Source organism: Cryptomeria japonica, chromosome 4 (assembly GCF_030272615.1).
Source record: "Cryptomeria japonica chromosome 4, Sugi_1.0, whole genome shotgun sequence".
NCBI classification, from domain to species: Eukaryota; Viridiplantae; Streptophyta; class Pinopsida; order Cupressales; family Cupressaceae; genus Cryptomeria; species Cryptomeria japonica.
The window spans coordinates 278,886,140-278,905,143 of record NC_081408.1 but is presented as its reverse complement, the minus strand read 5'-3'; the positions used below and the strand labels follow the sequence as shown (position 1 = coordinate 278,905,143).

Below are 19,004 nucleotides of genomic sequence, written 5' to 3'. Positions count from 1 at the left end.
GTGAAATATGATGGGCATGAAATAAATTAAAATATTTAATGCTTGAGTTTTATCTTGAGCTTAATGACCTAGTTCTTTTGATATGAGATATTTAAGTGTGATATTGGTGTGTATGTATTATATTTCAAACTATTGATGAAGATTTTAGTTTGGTATTTTCTGAAGTTAATTTCCTAATTAGGTTAGGTTGTATCCTAGAGGAGACAATTTATGTTATGTCCATGTATTAAGATATATAACCTATTTTAAAATAATGATACCTTGACATAGGGTATTCTCTTAAGACAAAATATTTTTTTAAAGAAACATATGGTTAAGATCTTAATTAAGACTAAGAGGCTACTCTACAAATTGAATAGTCAAAGTGTGAATATGTGAGTAATGGTTCTTACATATTTGTAGTTGAGATGGGGAATATATGGTTCTTACACTTTAGTGATAGGGATGGAAGTTAAATTTTCATTCTAAATGACTATGATCTATATTCTAATTATTATTCGATGACTATTCGTTCCTAATTTTTTGAAAAAATTACTAAAAAATATAGTGGATACATTTAACTATACAATAAAGTAGTAAAATCATAAAGATGTTATAATATAAATGTGTCAAATATGAGATGGATACATTGATTCAAAATTGAACATATTATCAAACTAGTGATAGTATGAAATGTAAATCATAGATATAGTGAAATATGTATAGATTTATTGATCTAATGTTTTATGATATTATAATATTTTAAAAAATAGAGCACAATCATTATGCAAGTGATAGATATACTAGACTAAGAATGGGTAAGCTATTTTGTGTGGTTTTTTAAATAAGTAATTTTTAATAGTTTCAAATAATTTTACACAAAATGATAGTCTATCTAGAGTAAGGGGATTTAAAAATTCTTACATTTGATAGTATAACAGTTGAAGATATTTCAAACACTTACACAACCCTAAAATTTTTGAGGTTGAGTAACTCCTCTTATGGGCTCACAACATAATACTATCTACAAAGTGAGGGATAGATTTGGATCATTGTATTGCATGAGATTCCTGACTAAGCATGGCCAAAGGCTTCACCCATGGTTAAATTTATATCAACTCTTAAATGTATGTCACTAATAACTTTTGATATAACTTATTTTTAGTACACCATCAAGGGGGCAGTTAAAGGTTTTATGTAGGAAATATGTTCTCTCTTAGATATTCTACATATACTACAAGCATAGATGACTTGTAATCCATATACAGTAACTCACCCACAAGAATGATATCTTCATTAATGTACTTTGATACATGAAGTGGCATGTTGAGATCTGATTAGCCATTAGGCAAGAGGATGAGGGAGAAAAAAATCACCAAAGGGAGCAATTAAAAATGATATTTTATCATATATAAATTATAGCATCAACATAAGGTGATGGTAGTAGAAAGGATAAAAAAGAAAAGGGTCCCATATTGTCTTTAAAAATTATAGATGTTTTTCAAATACACACTGGAAAAAATGGTACTACTTGAAAAAAAAATTATAAAATGCTTATAATCTAGAACTTCTAGTTAAGAAAAGAGATTAAGAGATGAAAAGGCACAATTTTAGGTAATGTTATTTAGATATGCAATAATAAAATAATGATTTATGACATGCATTAGTTTTAATTGATTAGAAGGCATGTGTACATGTTAACTTTTTACTCCTTCCCAAATATAAGATATCGATGTTTAGAAAATGAAATTAGATGGAGAAATAGAGATGATCCAAATACATGTCAATCATTGATCCATTGCCACAAAGAAATTTATAGCCTTGGTGGATATATACCTATAGTATTTCTACTACAAACTAGGAATCCATAGTCCCTATAAAGATATTTAAATCATCCATATAATTTGTGTTTGTATGATACTATTCTTTCTATTCCTACTTCAATTTTTTCAAAATTCATTTTATTTTCTTAAATTTTCATCTTTTCCTTATTTTATATTTTTTATTTAACTAGAAATCAATAAATATCAAGTTAGTCAATTTAGCAACCACCATTCACAAGGATGATGAATTATCCATAAAGAGTTTGCTATTATTTAAGAACATAATGAACCATCCTAATAAACTATAAATCACAATATGTTGTTATAAGTTAAGAATGGGTAAGCATATAATTTAATTGTAAAATCAACACAAACATTTGTAGAAAAAGCTAAAAATAGTATCATTTTATTTAATATATATTTTAAAAAAAGATGAATCGGAAGAATAATATATGTTCATGCATAATATATTCTACTTATTTAAAGCATTCAACAATATTGTTGAATCCTTCGGATAAAGAGGAAAGTAGGGGCTTATCTTTAGTTCATCTTATATTAATATAGCATTTTATAGTATTGTTTTAAACATTATATTCACATGTTTTAATAGTCACGATAATGATAAAATTTATTTTATATTAATGTAATATTTTATGTAAATATAATGCATTCTAGTATTTGTAATAAAGATAGAATTCATATAATATTAATAATTTATTTATTAATATGACATGTTATATATATACACATTGTGATGAGAATTGTTTTTAACATAGCATGTACATATTTTAATAATGGTGATAAGGATAAAACTTATTTTAAATGATATTGTATAATTTCTATATACATTATAAAAATCATTATTTAAAAGCTTAAATTTTAAAATTTCTGGATATTTGTGATGAGCCTTATTTAAAACTTAATGTTAACCTGTCTCATTTTTTGTGATAAGAATTAAACTTACACTATCGTGCAATCAATATTTAATACATTAATGAAAAAAAAAAAACCCAAAATGAATACAAACAGGAATGCTCTCAGCCTCCACTTTTTAAAATACATACCAATAAAATGAATATCGTTGAGTAACATTTGATTGTTGTTGACTCCCATGTGTGGAAACCCGTAGCAGGACCACTGAGGCAGATGGCTACATAAGGGCCTAATCGTGCCGCTTTAATCATTCAATGTCATGAATTCATTGCGAAGCATGGAATGTTTGGAAAATGGCTATATAAGGAGATGTGAACTCATCCTTGGCTAAAGATATATGATTTTTAATGAATAGTTGTAGCTGAGAAGAGGATGATATGGTTCCTACATTTTAATGATAGAGATGTAAGCTAATTTTTCATTTTAAATGGCACGGAGATATAATCTAATTGTTATTCAAGAACCATTCTTTTTTAATTTTGTGAAACAATTATTAAAAAAAATTATATATATATATATAAACCTTATTTTTAACACCATTTTAAAATGTTTTAATGATTGTGATAAAGATTATACTTATCTTATATTTATATGACAATTTATAATATCTAATATATTAAAGAGTACATTTAAACATGTCTAAATGTTTATGATAAGGATAAAACACGCTCTATATATATAGTAGCATTGTTTAAACTTCATGTTGACATGTTCTAATTTCGGTGATAAGAATAAAACTCACACCATCGTGTAATCATAGTTAATACATTAATGCAGGAAGAAACTACACAAATACAAACGAGAAGCGGGCGGCTTCCACTTAAAAAAATGCACACCAAGAAAAATGAACATCGGTGAGTAACATTTAATTGCTGATTACTCCCATGTGTGAAAACCTGGAGCAGGACTAGCGAGGAAGAATTTCATCTCGGAAACGGCTATATAAGGAGCCCAATTCTGCCACTTTAATCAATCAAAGTCGGGAATTCATTGCGAAGCATGGCGAGTCGTGCAGTAAGAGGGGTTGCAATTTCCTTTGTTGTTGCTCTATTGTGGAGCGGGGTATCTGCGAGAAACATAAGCATATACTGGGGTCAAAATGGCTTCGAAGCCACTCTTGCTAGCACCTGCGCAAGCGGCAACTTCGAAATTGTGATGCTTGTGTTTCTAAGTGAGTTTGGCAACGGCCGAACTCCAGTACTCAATCTGGTAGGTCACTGCGATCCTCCATCGGGAACGTGCAAATCGCTGAGTGCCAATATTGAGTCCTGCCAATCCAGCGGCGTAAAGGTGTTTCTGTCCCTCGGAGGAGCCTGGGGAAGCTATTCAATTGCCTCTGCAGATGACACGCAAGATGTGGCCACCTATCTCTAGAACAACTATCTCGGAGGGAATTCGGGCTCTGGGCCTCTACGAGCTACCATTCTGGATGGCATAGACTTCGATATCGAAGCCACGACGGAGCACTGGGACGATTTGGCCAAGGCCGTGTCTGCTCTTAGCACCTCTTCAAAGAAAGTGTATCTCAGTGCCGCTCCGCAGTGCCCCTATCCCGATAATCACCTCGGAGTGGCCTTGCAAACTGGCCTATTCAACTACGTGTGGATCCAGTCCTACAACAACCCTCCTTGTCATTATTCCAATGACGACGCTACCAATCTGGTGAATGCATGGAGCCTTTGGACCACATCTGTTCCCACTACTCAAACACGGAGCTTCTACCTTGGCCTTCCAACTGCGCCTGCTGCTGCCCCCAGTGGCGGCTATATTGAACCAAACATACTCATCTCTCAAGTGCTGCCTCAGATCAAGGGTTCTTCAGCATATGGAGGAGTCATGTTGTGGTCCAAGTACTATGACGAGCAAACCAATTATAGCTCGTCCATCAAAGATTATGTAATCAGGAAGCCGTCCCTTGTTGAGGTGCCTACTTTGGCCTCTGCCTGAGAAGGGAAAACATAGTAACTCATAAATAACAGTTGAGCTTAGGTAATGCTCAGCCTGCTTTCTTCAGCTCTTTCATGAGTGGAGATTTAGTATATGTAATAGTTTTATATAATCTATGTTTAAATAAATTAATAATAATGCTAAAGGGTTTTATGTTTGCCACTGGCACGTAATAACCGATTTGACAAAAAAAAAAATGTGAAGTTAAAGAGTACAACAAAACCCAAATGATAAGAGACTAACCCATCAACATAGTACAATGGTTAGATGAGGGAATTCATTAAAATTTAATCTACACCAAAACCAACTCGATGATGCTAGCAACACCAAAGGAAACCTATACAAATTATAAATATTATATGATACCACAACTCAAGTGGATGATATGACTACAAAAAATTAAAATTAAAATGAGTAGCAAGATGATAATAGCACCTCCAATCAACTCAAGGATGATTTTAAGAAAACATACATATAAGATAAAACCTTTTCAAGAGGTTTCCTTACTAGGAGGTATAATACTTCCTCAAATTGGAATAATGATGGGCCATTTTCAAGTAACAAAATTATTCTCATTGCAAGGGATGCCATAACATGTAAGTATAGTATTTTTTCAAAAATGTGACAACAATAGGTCAAGGAGAATAACTTTTCATTACAAAATTTCATTGAGAAAAAACCAAAATAACCTATTAAATAGGGAACAATAGTGCACCAAAGAACTATAGTACCTCGAAAGGATATTAGTGCACAAACAGAAGACTACTACCCAAGAAGGAAACTAGCACATTGTACTTCAAAGTGTCTTATAAATGTGTTGTTATTTTGGAATCATGTAGGTATTCAAAAAAATGTTGGAGACCCAAATAAAAGTTATATTCATATTTTTTTGTGTAGCCCTAATCTCACACACTAATCCTAGCTAGAAAAATGAGAAATATTATATTTATAGGTTTCATAACTAGAAATAACACTCAAGAATCACAACAAAGAATACAATACAAAAAAAAAGTCAAAATTTATAATTATTGAATGAAGTTTTAATAAATTGAATTGTACTAGTTATAATGTGTATGTAGACAAAAATTTATTTGATTTGTTATGTGTTCTAAGCATTTCTTTCCTCAAAATCATTAATTTATTTGTACTTTCATGTGTCATATAAATGAAGTTGAGATCTATCTTCATTGCTCAAGCCTTTGGAATATATTGAACATTAAGTACATTACCTAAGCCTTTAATGACTCATCAATATAAAAATCTAATTGTCCATTGCATACGTATATACAAATGTGATGAGGTATTTGATCATTAAAAATGAGATACTTAAGTCTCAATTTCCCAAGTCCCTAGATAAGTTTTTATCACCAAAGAAATCATCTATGTCTTTGATGAAACATGATTGTGAAACAATATTTTCCCTCCTTTTAAGTAAATAGAAAATTCTTATTAGTTAATAGACTAATTTGGGTTGGCATTTACTTTGAATTAATGATATTTTAACTTCTCTTATCCTACTATACATCTATTGGTAGTTAAAATTATCATTTAATAATATTTCCTTAAGAAAGAATTAATATGAAATTATTTAAAAGAAGAAATAAAATAGTTTACATGGTTAGAAGGATAAACCTTTGTCTATTTTAACAAACCTAACTTGTCTTGGAAGATAGCTAAAGAGGTAATGTTAATCACTCAGAGAGCATTAATGCAATGAATAATATTTATTAAAAATTATTTTTAAGCATGACTAATGAAATGAAATAAAAAATTTATTATCTATAATTAATTTGAGAAGAATGATAACAAGAATCACAACTCTATACATTTTTAATATTTAATTGTTTAATAAACTATGCTCTATGACAAGTGTAAATCTCGAAACACAAACATAAATTATTCTAGGATTTAAAAGAACAACAAAATAATTAATTATTCATAAAACACTCATAACACTTGATTTTAGAAAGAAAAAAATTATTCAATAATGAGCACATGGCTCTATTTTATATAATAAATATTACTTATAAAATAATTAAAAAATCCCTCCAAAGCAGTTAGGACATCAATCATTATAATGGTTCATGAACTCCACTATCAATGTCATACATGCTAGATTAGAGATCGAGCTTATTCTAACCTTCGACTATATATGTAATATTATGTCATGATTCACACTTTGTATAATTCTTTGAAAATAAATTGTGACTTTTTTATATTTAAAAGAAGAAAATGCACCAAGATAAATGACTAAATAATAATAAACTATACTTTTTTAACAAAGTACATTATGGAGACTAGCCTCTCGATTTTTTTGTTCTCAAGAGTCCCTGCTATTCTCTTTTTTATTGTTTTTCTATTTGAAGATGTTTTTTCTATTGGTTTTGCCTCTCGTTTTGGCTAGCTGGATGCTAGCAGTTTTTAAAGAGTCCATTCTGCTTGTGTTTTGTTGTGGACTTGTTTGCCCCTCTTTTCTCTAATGGGGTTTTTTTTCTTTATTGAACTCCTTCCTACTTGGCTTCTATGGAGATGAAGCTTGCCCCTATTGAGGTGGGGTCTCTAGGAGTGGCATTGTTGTGGGGATGGTGTATTTGGCTTCAACTACTCTCTTTCCTGTTCCTTATCGAGGTGGGGATCTTCTTGTGGAGGGAGGATGGAGGTTTCTCTACATGGTTTTCTCTCGACTTTTTCTACTTGAATGTTGGGATGTGGTCTATTTGGGACATCCTTTGCTCGATCTTCTTCTGTATTGCTCTTATTGAGGTGGAAAGGAGTGCTGATGGAGAGAGGGTGATTTGTAGGGGATGGCTGGAACCTCGAAGTTGCTAGTTGGTTCTTGATGCCAATCCAAAACTATCAATGAAGGTTAGAGGAACCTTGCAAAAATTCCCCCCTTGTTGCACTTGGTCGGCTGAGGCTCAAATGTAGGGATGTCTAGCTACCATCCTTTCTTTGTCTTTCTAGATAGTTTGTTTTTGGAAGTGAAGGTTCTGGGTCCATTGAAAACCCATGTCTAGAAGTTGTTATGCTTTGTTTGGCTGGATTTCTTCGTTCTTTTCTCTGTATCGGATGAGGGCCCTTTCCCTACTTTTCTTAATATAAAATAAAGTACACAATAATAAAATACATATGTGACAATAACTTCAAATTTATCCAAATCAAAATGCATAGTATATAAATAATGAAAATTATTATTTTAAGCTTGACATTCATACATTTTAATATTCGTGATAAAAATAAGACTTACCATATTTGAAAAACATTTTATATATATATATATATATAATTTTAAACTTTACATCCACAAATTTTAATATTTGTGAAGAAACAACTCTTACTATATTAAAAAAAGTCATATTAGACATAGATATCGCATATGTAAGAGCACCACCTTAAACGTCACATTCATATCTTCACATCTTTGAATATTTTAAGGAAAAAACTTATCATACAGAATAGTCATTTTGCACTCATGGACAAGATAATACATTAATGAACAAAATGTTAAACAAATACGAGCCTGAATTCTTTCGTTTTCTACTTTAAAAAGCCAAGCAAACAAACAAACCATGTGAACGTTAATACTTCCACATGTGGAAACTCGCAGCCTGAAGACACTGAAGCAGGATTTTATCTAGTGAAGGGCTATAATTACCATATTATATTCATTTTACTATGGTTTCGAAAATTTATCATAAATAAATTTAGTATAGCAATAATGAAATTTAAGTATTTTATTTTCTATTAAAATAAGGTATTTTTTAGTTAAAATGGAAGCTTAATTTTATGATTGAAGGAAAGTGAAAAATAAGTAAATAGTGGTTATAATGTGTATCCATCATAAATCGTATAATTTTACTTTTTGGCTGTTTGAAATATTTATCTCTAAATCATTACCTTTATTTTTATGTTTGAAATAGACTAAGGTGTGACATCTCTCTATGTCCTTAAGTCTTTGGAATGTTTAGAAAATCAAAGACATGAGCTAAACGTTTGATGATGCATTACTATAAAGCTCTACTTGTCCATTACATAAATATGCACGAAATGGACTAGGGTGTTCAATTATTAAGAATGGAATAGTTGAGTCTAAATTTCCAACAACCCTTAGCCCTATGCCAATAAGCACAATTATTCGACACATTTAGGCTAATTTTTTAGGGAAAGATTTGTAGAGTCTCTCAATATTGAATTTGAATTGTTTTGTTGTTAAAGGAACCTTGAAACAAGGGCATCTATCTCCATCATTTGACTTATTGAGCTCCAAATTGCTATCATAGGTCTATCTCTCTCTCTCTCCTTATTATAGATATGTACTTCTATTTTGGCTCCTAGTTTTGTATCTTTCCTTTTATGTTGAATATCATCAATTCCCTGTCAGTTTATTTCAAATCATGTATCATATCAAACACAGTCTTCAACAAAGGGGACAATTAGTCAATGTGTTTAGCTCTTCTTTTTGACTAAATTTGAACCTTGTCAAATGTTACCCAATGTAGAATTAATGAACGCAAAAATAGTGAATGAATAAAATTTTAGTCTAAATTCCTAGACTAACAGTCTTATTTCCTACATGTTATAGGTGCAAGTAGAAATGAGCACACTATTTTGTGTGAAAAATACTAAGTGAATAGGATGATTACAATAGCATTTTACATACATACCAAATCAAAGAAGATACTATTATTTTCCTTGAAATAGAAAAGTTTTTTTTTTCTTTCTTGAAATACATCCATACCGATCCCCAAGTAAAACAAAATGATTCAAAAGAATAAGTGGATCCCTCTCCACAATATAATATCAATGGATTACAAAAGGTCCATCTTTTACTCCCCATATATCAAGCACTTTTGCAAAAAATGACATCTTAAAACGAAATCTAGAAATATAAATAATTAAAAATAGTTACAAATGATTTAATTGAGAAAAAACTGATCTATTTTATGATGACCTATCACACATTTTTAGTTCAAATTTGTGATCACATTCTCATATTACATATTTGTATGCATATTACATCATTGTGAAGGTTTTTCTAGTTGAGAAGCATATATTTTATGAAATTTGCATCTATTATACTAGATTCATAATATATTTAGAAGCTAAAAATCTCATTATCATTACAATATACAATTTTGTTTTAATCACATACAATTAGTATTATGATTTTATATTCATCATTATTAGAGGTTCAATAGAATATTTGAAATGATTTTATTTAGTTAATTGATCACACAATTAGTCACATGATTTTTTCATCATAACTACAAGTCCTCCTAAGAATATAACTCTACTTCATTGTAATTTTATTATATGTTGGATAATATTGACATAATATACTATCATAATTTACGATGATTATATAGATTTTCAATTATATTACATATTATTTTCTTTTCTAACAAAATAATTACAGTAGCATATGATAATCTAATGTATTTACAAGCTCCTTATATTTAGCATGATTAGTTTAAGTGTTTTGAGATATGTATTACTAAACCTTTGTTCAAGTGATTAAATTATTTTTCATGTCTATTATATTTATCTTCACACTCATCATTTATATATCATACTCATATAATCATAAATTTTATGAGTTTTATAATGATATTGTTGAAGTTTTACATTAATTAGTATAGTTTTAGATTAATAATTAAGTAAAAATATCCTAATAATTTAATAGTTTGTTATGAGGAATTATTCCGGTAGGCAAGTTTTGAAAGTTTAATATGGAATCTAAGGCTATAAATGCCCTATTGTGTAATATCATCTTGTTGAATCCAGATTGAGTCAATTGATCATCATGTTATGTTATGGTTTTTCCCTTTGTGCTTTCATTTTGTATGAGAGTAGGTGAGAAATGGCATGAGGTTTTGTTTTGCAGTGTGTAATGACATTGGCAAGAAAAGACGTTTGCACAGTGAAGACGGTTTTTTTTTTTGGGTAGTGAGCAATGGCATTAGGAGGCAAAGGCATTTGCATGCTGAAGAGGCCAAGGGCCTAGCATGCGTGATAAGATAAAAGTGCTTCCATACCTTATCAAGCTCCTCTTGTACTTGTAATGGTGTAATGGCCTTCACTAGCAAGAGCCATCAAGATTGAGCAACTGTTGGGTGTAAACAAGGAAGTAATGCACGAATTGATTCCTATATATAAGTTGTCGTAGTTTTGGCCCAGACGTATGTAGTTTGCTAATTGTTTTATAATTTCCTTGGAGACATTCCTTGTGCATATACTGCTATCTCCTCCAGACTGCCATCCTCTATTTAGCAGTTGGTTGTTCTTTTTGATAATTTCTAGACATCGATGAGATTGGGAGGAGATTGGAGAAGAGTGTTTTTGTTGTTGACTATAATTTGCACAAGAATAGCAAGGATCTGCTATTCAATGACATTGAATGCAATTTGACGTATAAGTAAATATTTTGATCTTTCTTGCATTGTAGTTTCTATCTAGCCGCATAAGAAAGCAAAGTAATGGAAGGACGACATGTGGAGAATTTAGTGAAAACTTATATGAGGGATTGAGGATATTGAGGTGAGAATAAAATAAATTTTTAAGGCGTTCAAAATATACCAGTAAATTTATAAGGCGTTCAAAATATACCAAGTACAAAGTAGCCACTAAATTTTGTTTATTCTACTTGTCCAATTTCACTAATACGTGATTGAAATAGCTTGTTTGATTGACTCTCCATTAATACGCAACATGAGATAATATAATGTATCCTTTTGGTAAATGAGATTGTAGAATGATTGTTTCCTTCTACATGAGAGCTTGCACAAGATGGATATTAAGTGTCAATATCTGTGTGATGTCTATGTGAATGGAGATCATTATGTGTACTAGTTACAATGACAATGAAGGCTTATGTACAATGATCATGCTACATTACAAATGAAAAGAGATGTAGTAGGTTGGGAATTCATGAAAGTTAGAATCTTTATTATGGGGACCAAATTTTACTACACTAAGATTGCTTATAATGACCTTGAAATTGACCTTCATTACAAGTGTCCTCTGAATATTTTTTATTATGATTAGAAAGCTATCATTGCTACACCTAAAAAGGCCTTCAAAGACTCACATGTTTTTTCTATTGGACATATTAATTTGCAGCATCAAGTGGATAAAGTATAATAGATTCATATTGAAGGCTAGAGAAAATGGACTTAGGAGGATATTTATCATCCAAAGCTAGCTTCTCACTTAGTGATGATTCTACATAAGAACCATAATTTGATGTGTGTGTCCTTGAAGAAAAGAAGGAGCTTGGCATGATGTGTGCTCCTTCAAGGAGCAATGTGGGCCAAGATTTCTTGTGGGTGCACTTTGTGTATTGACATTAGATTGGTGCTTTGTACATCAAAGAAGGGATTGTTTCCACAAGACATTAGGAGGCACTAGACAAACTCGGAAGTGATGTGGACTTTTAGAGAAAAGATGTCTCATGTGCATTACTAGAGGAGGCATTAGACACACTCAAAGGAGATGTATAATTTTGGAGGAAATACATCTCATTTTGCATAGAGGTTGGGAAAACTTTATGTTCTTTGTTGTTGCGCAAATAATTTCAGGTTCTATAGTTAGGAGATCCACTAACACAATCAGTTCGGTGTTTTTTGGGTAAACAAGGAGGATTGGTGAAGACACTTCATCAAAGCCTCCAAAAGGGTTGTGTCCAACCCTCGAAATGTTCCACTCCTGTTCAAATTAATGTAATAATTATAGAATGTTGGATTTTTACATTAATTAGCATAGTCTTATGTTAGTAGTTAAATAAAACAATGTTAATAAATTAATAGTTAGTTAACAAGAGTTATTCCTATATGTAAGTTGTAAAAGTTTTGTACATGAATTTAAGGCTATAGAAAGCCTATTGTGTAGCAATTTAATATCATCTTGTTGAATCCATATTGAATTAATTGATTATCAAGTTCTATTTTGGTTTCTCTTTGTGTTCTCGAATATCATACCATTTTTTAATCTTGTAAGATGCCTTTATCTAGCACTACATAATTATTATAAATCCTCTCCTTTGACTTTATTGACATTGTATTTATACATATCATTCTATAATAGTTGAGATTTTTTTATACTTATATACTTTCTTGCAACTTGTCTTAATTTTTTGCAATCATATAATTGAAGAGAGGAAATATAAGGACATTAATGTTTATTTTTTGAGTGTTATTTTAGTAATCATAATTTTATGAAATGTAGTTGTAGATTGTATTGTATTTCTCTAATTTCCTTGGTGTGACATATATAAACTTTCTAACTAGGAATTATCCTCATTCAACTATATGCCAAATATCTCATCCTTTAACTCTTTGACTTTGAATTTTATAGTATAAATATAATATTATTCTTTTAGTGCCTATTTAATTTACTCATTTTGTAGGTTATCTCAATTCAAGATTCACTTCAAAATAAAAATAAAACACCAAATTGAAATCATGACCCATATCTATATCCACTTACGATTGTTAGATTAAATTTGTTTCTCTTATTCGCATTGTATTCTCATATAGAATTTTTACAAGTCAAACTAGACCTAAAATGCAGTGGTGAATAATCCATATCTTACACTATTCCTATTTTTTTTTACACATTTTATTTATTTAAATAAAGTGCAATAATTCTTATATATTGTGTGTTATTAGTTGAGAAGGGGAACAAAATACGAAGAAAATTCATTTCCCTCTATGTGCATTTTCGTACACCTCTCCTATTTAAAAAATTGACCACTTTCCTTCCCTAGACTAATTGTGCATACATGAAAGCAATATTGATCAATTTTGTATTCAAAAATTGATTCATTTACTAAATCCAATCAATCATTACTACTTGTGTAAATAGCGTGGAGCATTTATCATGGGATCTAGGATGCACGCATCTAGAAACTCTTTGTATATTTACATTATCATCGTCAATCTTCTATCCAATAAAAAAATTGGTGTACTAAAATGGTTTGACATGAGAGAGCAATAATACTTAGTAGATGAAAAGTAGAAACTACTAAAAATCCCTTTTTCATCTATTGCAATGTGATCTATCATCAGAAATAAAATACAATTATTTCAAAAGATTTCTCCAAACATCATAATTATTGTTACATTGGAACATACTATATAATGACATAAAATTATTGAGTAAGTAATATATTACGCTCCTATTTTGGGGAGGTTTGGGTTTGAGGCGTAACCCTTGGGAGATGACATGGAATCTATTGCAAATACTAACAATCATATTAAACCTATCATTTGTTTTTCCTTGGATCTTTTAAGCAAAATAAAATTCCCTTTTAAATGTGTTCAATTCTTTTTTCATTAATGTACAGTTAACTTGCGCCTTCTTGATCTATGGTTTTTCCATACTTGAGATCAAATACTTATTATAAATATTAAAAATATGTGGATATAAAGTTGGTGAGAGTATGTTTTAATGTCTTATTATATATATTTATTATATCCATATGTATTATATTATTTAGTATGTGAAACCCTATTCTTATCATAAACATTAAAACATGTGGATTTAAAGTTTGGAAAAATGTTACCCACAATGTATATATATTATAAAATGTCATTTAATATATTTATAGTATATTGTGCATACTATGAATTTTTTATATGATAAGTTATCTTAACATCACGAATATTAAAATGTGAGGATGTCAAGGTTAAAATAGTAATATTTTTGACATGTACACATTATAACATGTCATATTATAGATGTGATGGCACATGGGAGGGTGAAGGATGGAGAAACTGGGGTCTCATAATGAGGTGCAAGACGGACTTTGGATGAGGAATATGGTGGCTCAAATGGGGATAGTGATGATTTTGCAGCTTTGGGTGACAATTCAGTCCTCTATTTTGTTAAATTTTCTCTTCCCCTCTCATTTTGGGTTTCTGGGGGCTCTAGTGTTTCCATGGATGATGATTGGGTAGTTGGTTGTGTTACTGTGGTGGTTGGCTATGTTTGTGTTGTAGTTGAGGCATCCTAGAGGGATTTCTTGGCCCTTTCTAGCATCTCTTCACTTGATTTTGGTGGGGGTGTTGTGGAGACTATGATCTTCTTGTCTTTAATTCCTTAGCCTTCATTTTATTTGTTATGACATGGGGCCTTTGCTTTCGTAGGTTGATTTCTTTTCCAATCTTCTGGGTTCAACCTTGGTGTCTCTTCTGGGGGATTTTTTGTTGGAGCGGGTGATGTAGAGCATGGATATAGATTTTTTTTTCTCTTTTGGGTAGCTCTTTCTTTTACTGTTTTTGCCTTGTTTTGGTCTTTTTATTTGTGCTATGTTTTCAGAGATATTTTTAGCTTGGTTATTTGGGAGGCTATTATTTTTATGGGGGTGGAGAGTTTTTTTACTCTTCTATGCTTTGGGTCTGGTAGGAGTAGTTCATTGTTTGGCCATTGCTTGGTTGGTTTCTTTATTTCTCTTTGGTGTCTACTTTTGTTGTTGCTACTCCTTTTCATGATGTGTGCTAGTTATATTTTGTAGTGTGCAAATGTTGCATTGGTTCTTCTGCCACGCTTCTCTCCTTGGGCATTATGGTTGATATTGAAGTGGTTGGAGAGGGTAAATCTCTATAGTTTTATTTCTCTTCCAGGTTCCTTTTGTGGGATGTTGTTATGTCATCTATTCCTCCTAGTTTTTGGTGTGTTTCTCATGGAGGGGGATCCAATTTCCTCCCTTTTTCTAATTTTATGGATTTGATTTCTCATGGAACTATTTTTGTTGATTTTTCTTGTTTTTAGTTAGGCGGTGTTTCTGGTTTTCTAGAATAGTATATCCTTGTTTGTAAAGTTGAAGCCTATAATTTCAAGGTATTTAGATTCTTCATGTGGGCCTAGTTTTTTATTCTACTAGTCTCTTTTCATGATACTCCTATTGAGGTGGAGTCTTCTACAATAGAGCTAAAGAATCTTCTTGTGGGAGAGGCTAGGTTGTGGTCTTCTTGACTTTTTGCTTTCTCTTCTACTATTCATATTGAGGAGGAGGTGTCTCCTATCGTTGTGGAGTATTTCTTTATGAGAGAGGTTGGGAGCAACTAAATAGAAGATTTTGCTACTCTTTAGCTAGACTTTCACTGCAAGGAATTTGATCTGTTATCATTCTTCCACTTTTCCTTCCCTTTTCTCCTATTAAGGTGGAGTTCAAGATAGATATTATTGTCTTCCTTTGTGATAGAAATGTGTTTTAGCATAAGTTGAAATTTATGGGATCCTTTTCAAAACCCATTAATCTAATTACTTTATTATGTAATGTATTTATGTCACTAGAGCAGGAGCGTATTGGAGCCTTTTCGAAGCCCATTGTTAATATTATGGGATCCTGATAAAAAAACTTATATGGGATTTGGCCCTTTGCTTTTATAGATAGTTCTTTGATGATTATTTTATGTTGTTAGGTTATAGGTTGGATGTTATTGACCAGTGTATTATCTTGTTGTAACATTCTATCTAGTGGGTTTTGGATGTCCACAAAATCTATTTGTATAGGGTTTTGGGCTCCTTCAAAACCTTGTTTTACCCCTAATAAAAAATATGTCATATTACATATATGAATATATATTAGTTTCTATATGTTTTAAGTTAATGCCCATATATATTCTCTAGAGTATTATGCATTTTATAGGAGTATTTTACACACTGTTAATTTTCCTTTCATCTTGATGCATTTAGTCATTTTGAATATAAGCAAGGCCACAAATACATAGTTTGACACAATATTTGTCCACATATATAGTTCAAGGCCACAACACAATTTAACATTACAACACAAGTAGATATATTAGTTAAATAATTAAATTTAATGGGAGTTTTTAATTGTATTTTAATTTACCATGTAGGGAATACATAGACGTATCCACATAACATCATAAGGATTTATGACTTAGTTACATTTGCATGAATTATTTAGTTTGCAGCTAACTATATTTCTATAAATGAGAGACCTTGGTTCATAATTGAACTAGATTTGACATTTTAAACTCAAGTTCTATGAGCCTTCTGTACACACTTGCATATTTAATTTTTAATTTTCAGCCCTATAATAAATTCTATTTGTGTTTAGAGATTTATAATTTTCATATCTAATTTTCATCATTATAGTCAATATCATCTATATTTAAGGTCAAAACCATATATATTAATATGATTAAAAAAATCACTACATGCTATATATCATTTAAAATTAAATTTAACCTAACAAACAACACAAATAACTTTTGATTTATCTATCTTTACATATTATGGTTACGTATTGAATTAGAAAATAACCTCAAAATATTCATGAGATCATTTTACTTTCTTTGTATTTTCTTTATTTTGAATAAGAAAATGAAACCCTCAAAAATCTTATTTCTATATGAACAAATACACCAATATGTTGCCCCACTTTCTTAATTTATAATGTACGGAATAGGATGGTATTTGAACCACATGTATAATATAGTGGATCTTATTTGAATTATGCACTACCCTAGACATTCACTTGATAATATATTTTAGAAAAAATAGTCATAATTATACTTACTTGGCATGAGCAAGTGAAACTTATATGATATTAAATTATTCTATCATTCTAGGACTATTTTCTCTCTACTTTGCATGCTCATCATAAAGAGTTTTTTTATAATATATTAGTATTGTGATCTTACCTTAAGCTTCTAATATATTTGATTTACTATGCATAGAATTAGGGTCTTCTTGACTAGAAATAGCTAATTTGAAAGTACTAGAGATATTGAGTCAACGATCTCAATTATAATGAAGATACACATATTTAATATTTCATTAATTTAGTATTATATAGGATATTTATAATCTTCTTTAGAAAAATAAAAATTTTGATCTCCACTTGCATATATTTTATCCATAATTGATCAACTATATTAGCTAAAATCTCCTTGTTATTAATATGCCTTATAACAAAGACCTAAAAACTAACATGAACTTCAATAGAATCATTCTCACACCTCTTTATATAGACACTAGAAGGAACATCTGGTGGACTAAAAAATAATTTTTCCGTCGATCCAATACATTGATTATAAATATTCCATGATCTTGACACTCAAAGGTTTGACTATATAAATCATTATTTATATGTGCTAAACAAATAGTTAAAGAGTCAATTTGCAGTGAAATTGTGTTCAATAAATTTATTTTATCCCTAAGATGATATTTATGACGCTTACTAAATTTATCATAGCCGTCCATTTTTTGATGAAAGAATATTTCTTTTTAAATTAATTATTGAAATCAAATTTAGGGTTTAAAATCTAATGAATTCCTAGTAACCCTTTTAGAGATGGATCAAAATATGTGAGGAAGGTAATATAATTTATTTATTCTATATATAGCATGTATCCTACATCTACTTGATATAATCACTCTTGGAAAGTCGCTATATAATCCAATGACCTTAAGAAGTTTTTATCAAAAAGATAACCACCTTAGAGATGTACAATTATAAATTTGAGATATTATTATATAAATCATGAATGGGATAGAAACTATTTCATCAAAATACCAACTATTCAAATGAGTATCAGATTCTTTGGTTGACTTATTATTGTGTTTATCATCATCATTAAAAAATTTATGCACCTCTTTCATTTAATATGTTTGACCAACCCCTTCATTTCTATATAAATTACCATTAAACATAAATATCTCTACCTTAGGGAGAAGTTATTTCAAAGACCATTCTATTCTAGTAAAGAATGTAAGAGAATTGATTGAACCGTGTCTTATTATTCATTGTATCCTACATTGTCCTATGAAATTGTAATTTTATAGTGTGAGTGATACAAGTAATTCTTATATGATTTTATCTAGTCTTTCTGACATGAGAGGAGTGAGTATCTTAAACTCTTCTTTATGATATAGGTTTGTTGAAGGTTTGTTCTCATCATTTAGATCATGTAAATATACAAAAGATTCTTGTTTCTGTAACTATAATACTTATTATCTTGAAATAGTAATATAGATGCTAGTATATCTCAAAATTTTATCATAGTTTCTATCACATAAATCATTTTTACATTTTTTTTTATGACTTCACAAGAACAAACACTTTTGCTTTCATTATTGCATTGAATGATATCTTGTTTCTATACATCCTTGAGATAATTTTGAACTATTATGACTATTTTGTAGCCTCTTAATCAAAGTAATAATTATCATTTAGAGTAAGTGTTGTTATATTTTGGCTACAACTTAATAATATATTATTATACGTATAATTTGAAGGCATGAAACTATTTTAAATTATTAAGTTTTGAGCTTTTATACCTAGTATTT

The 19,004-nt window shown here is 30.2% G+C and overlaps 1 pseudogene; it reads left to right on the top strand.

Annotated features, from left to right (window-relative positions):
- The first annotated feature begins 3,734 nt into the window (after positions 1 to 3,734).
- LOC131070069 (acidic endochitinase-like) lies at positions 3,735 to 4,682 on the top strand (annotated as a pseudogene).
- The last annotated feature ends 14,322 nt before the right edge of the window (positions 4,683 to 19,004 follow it).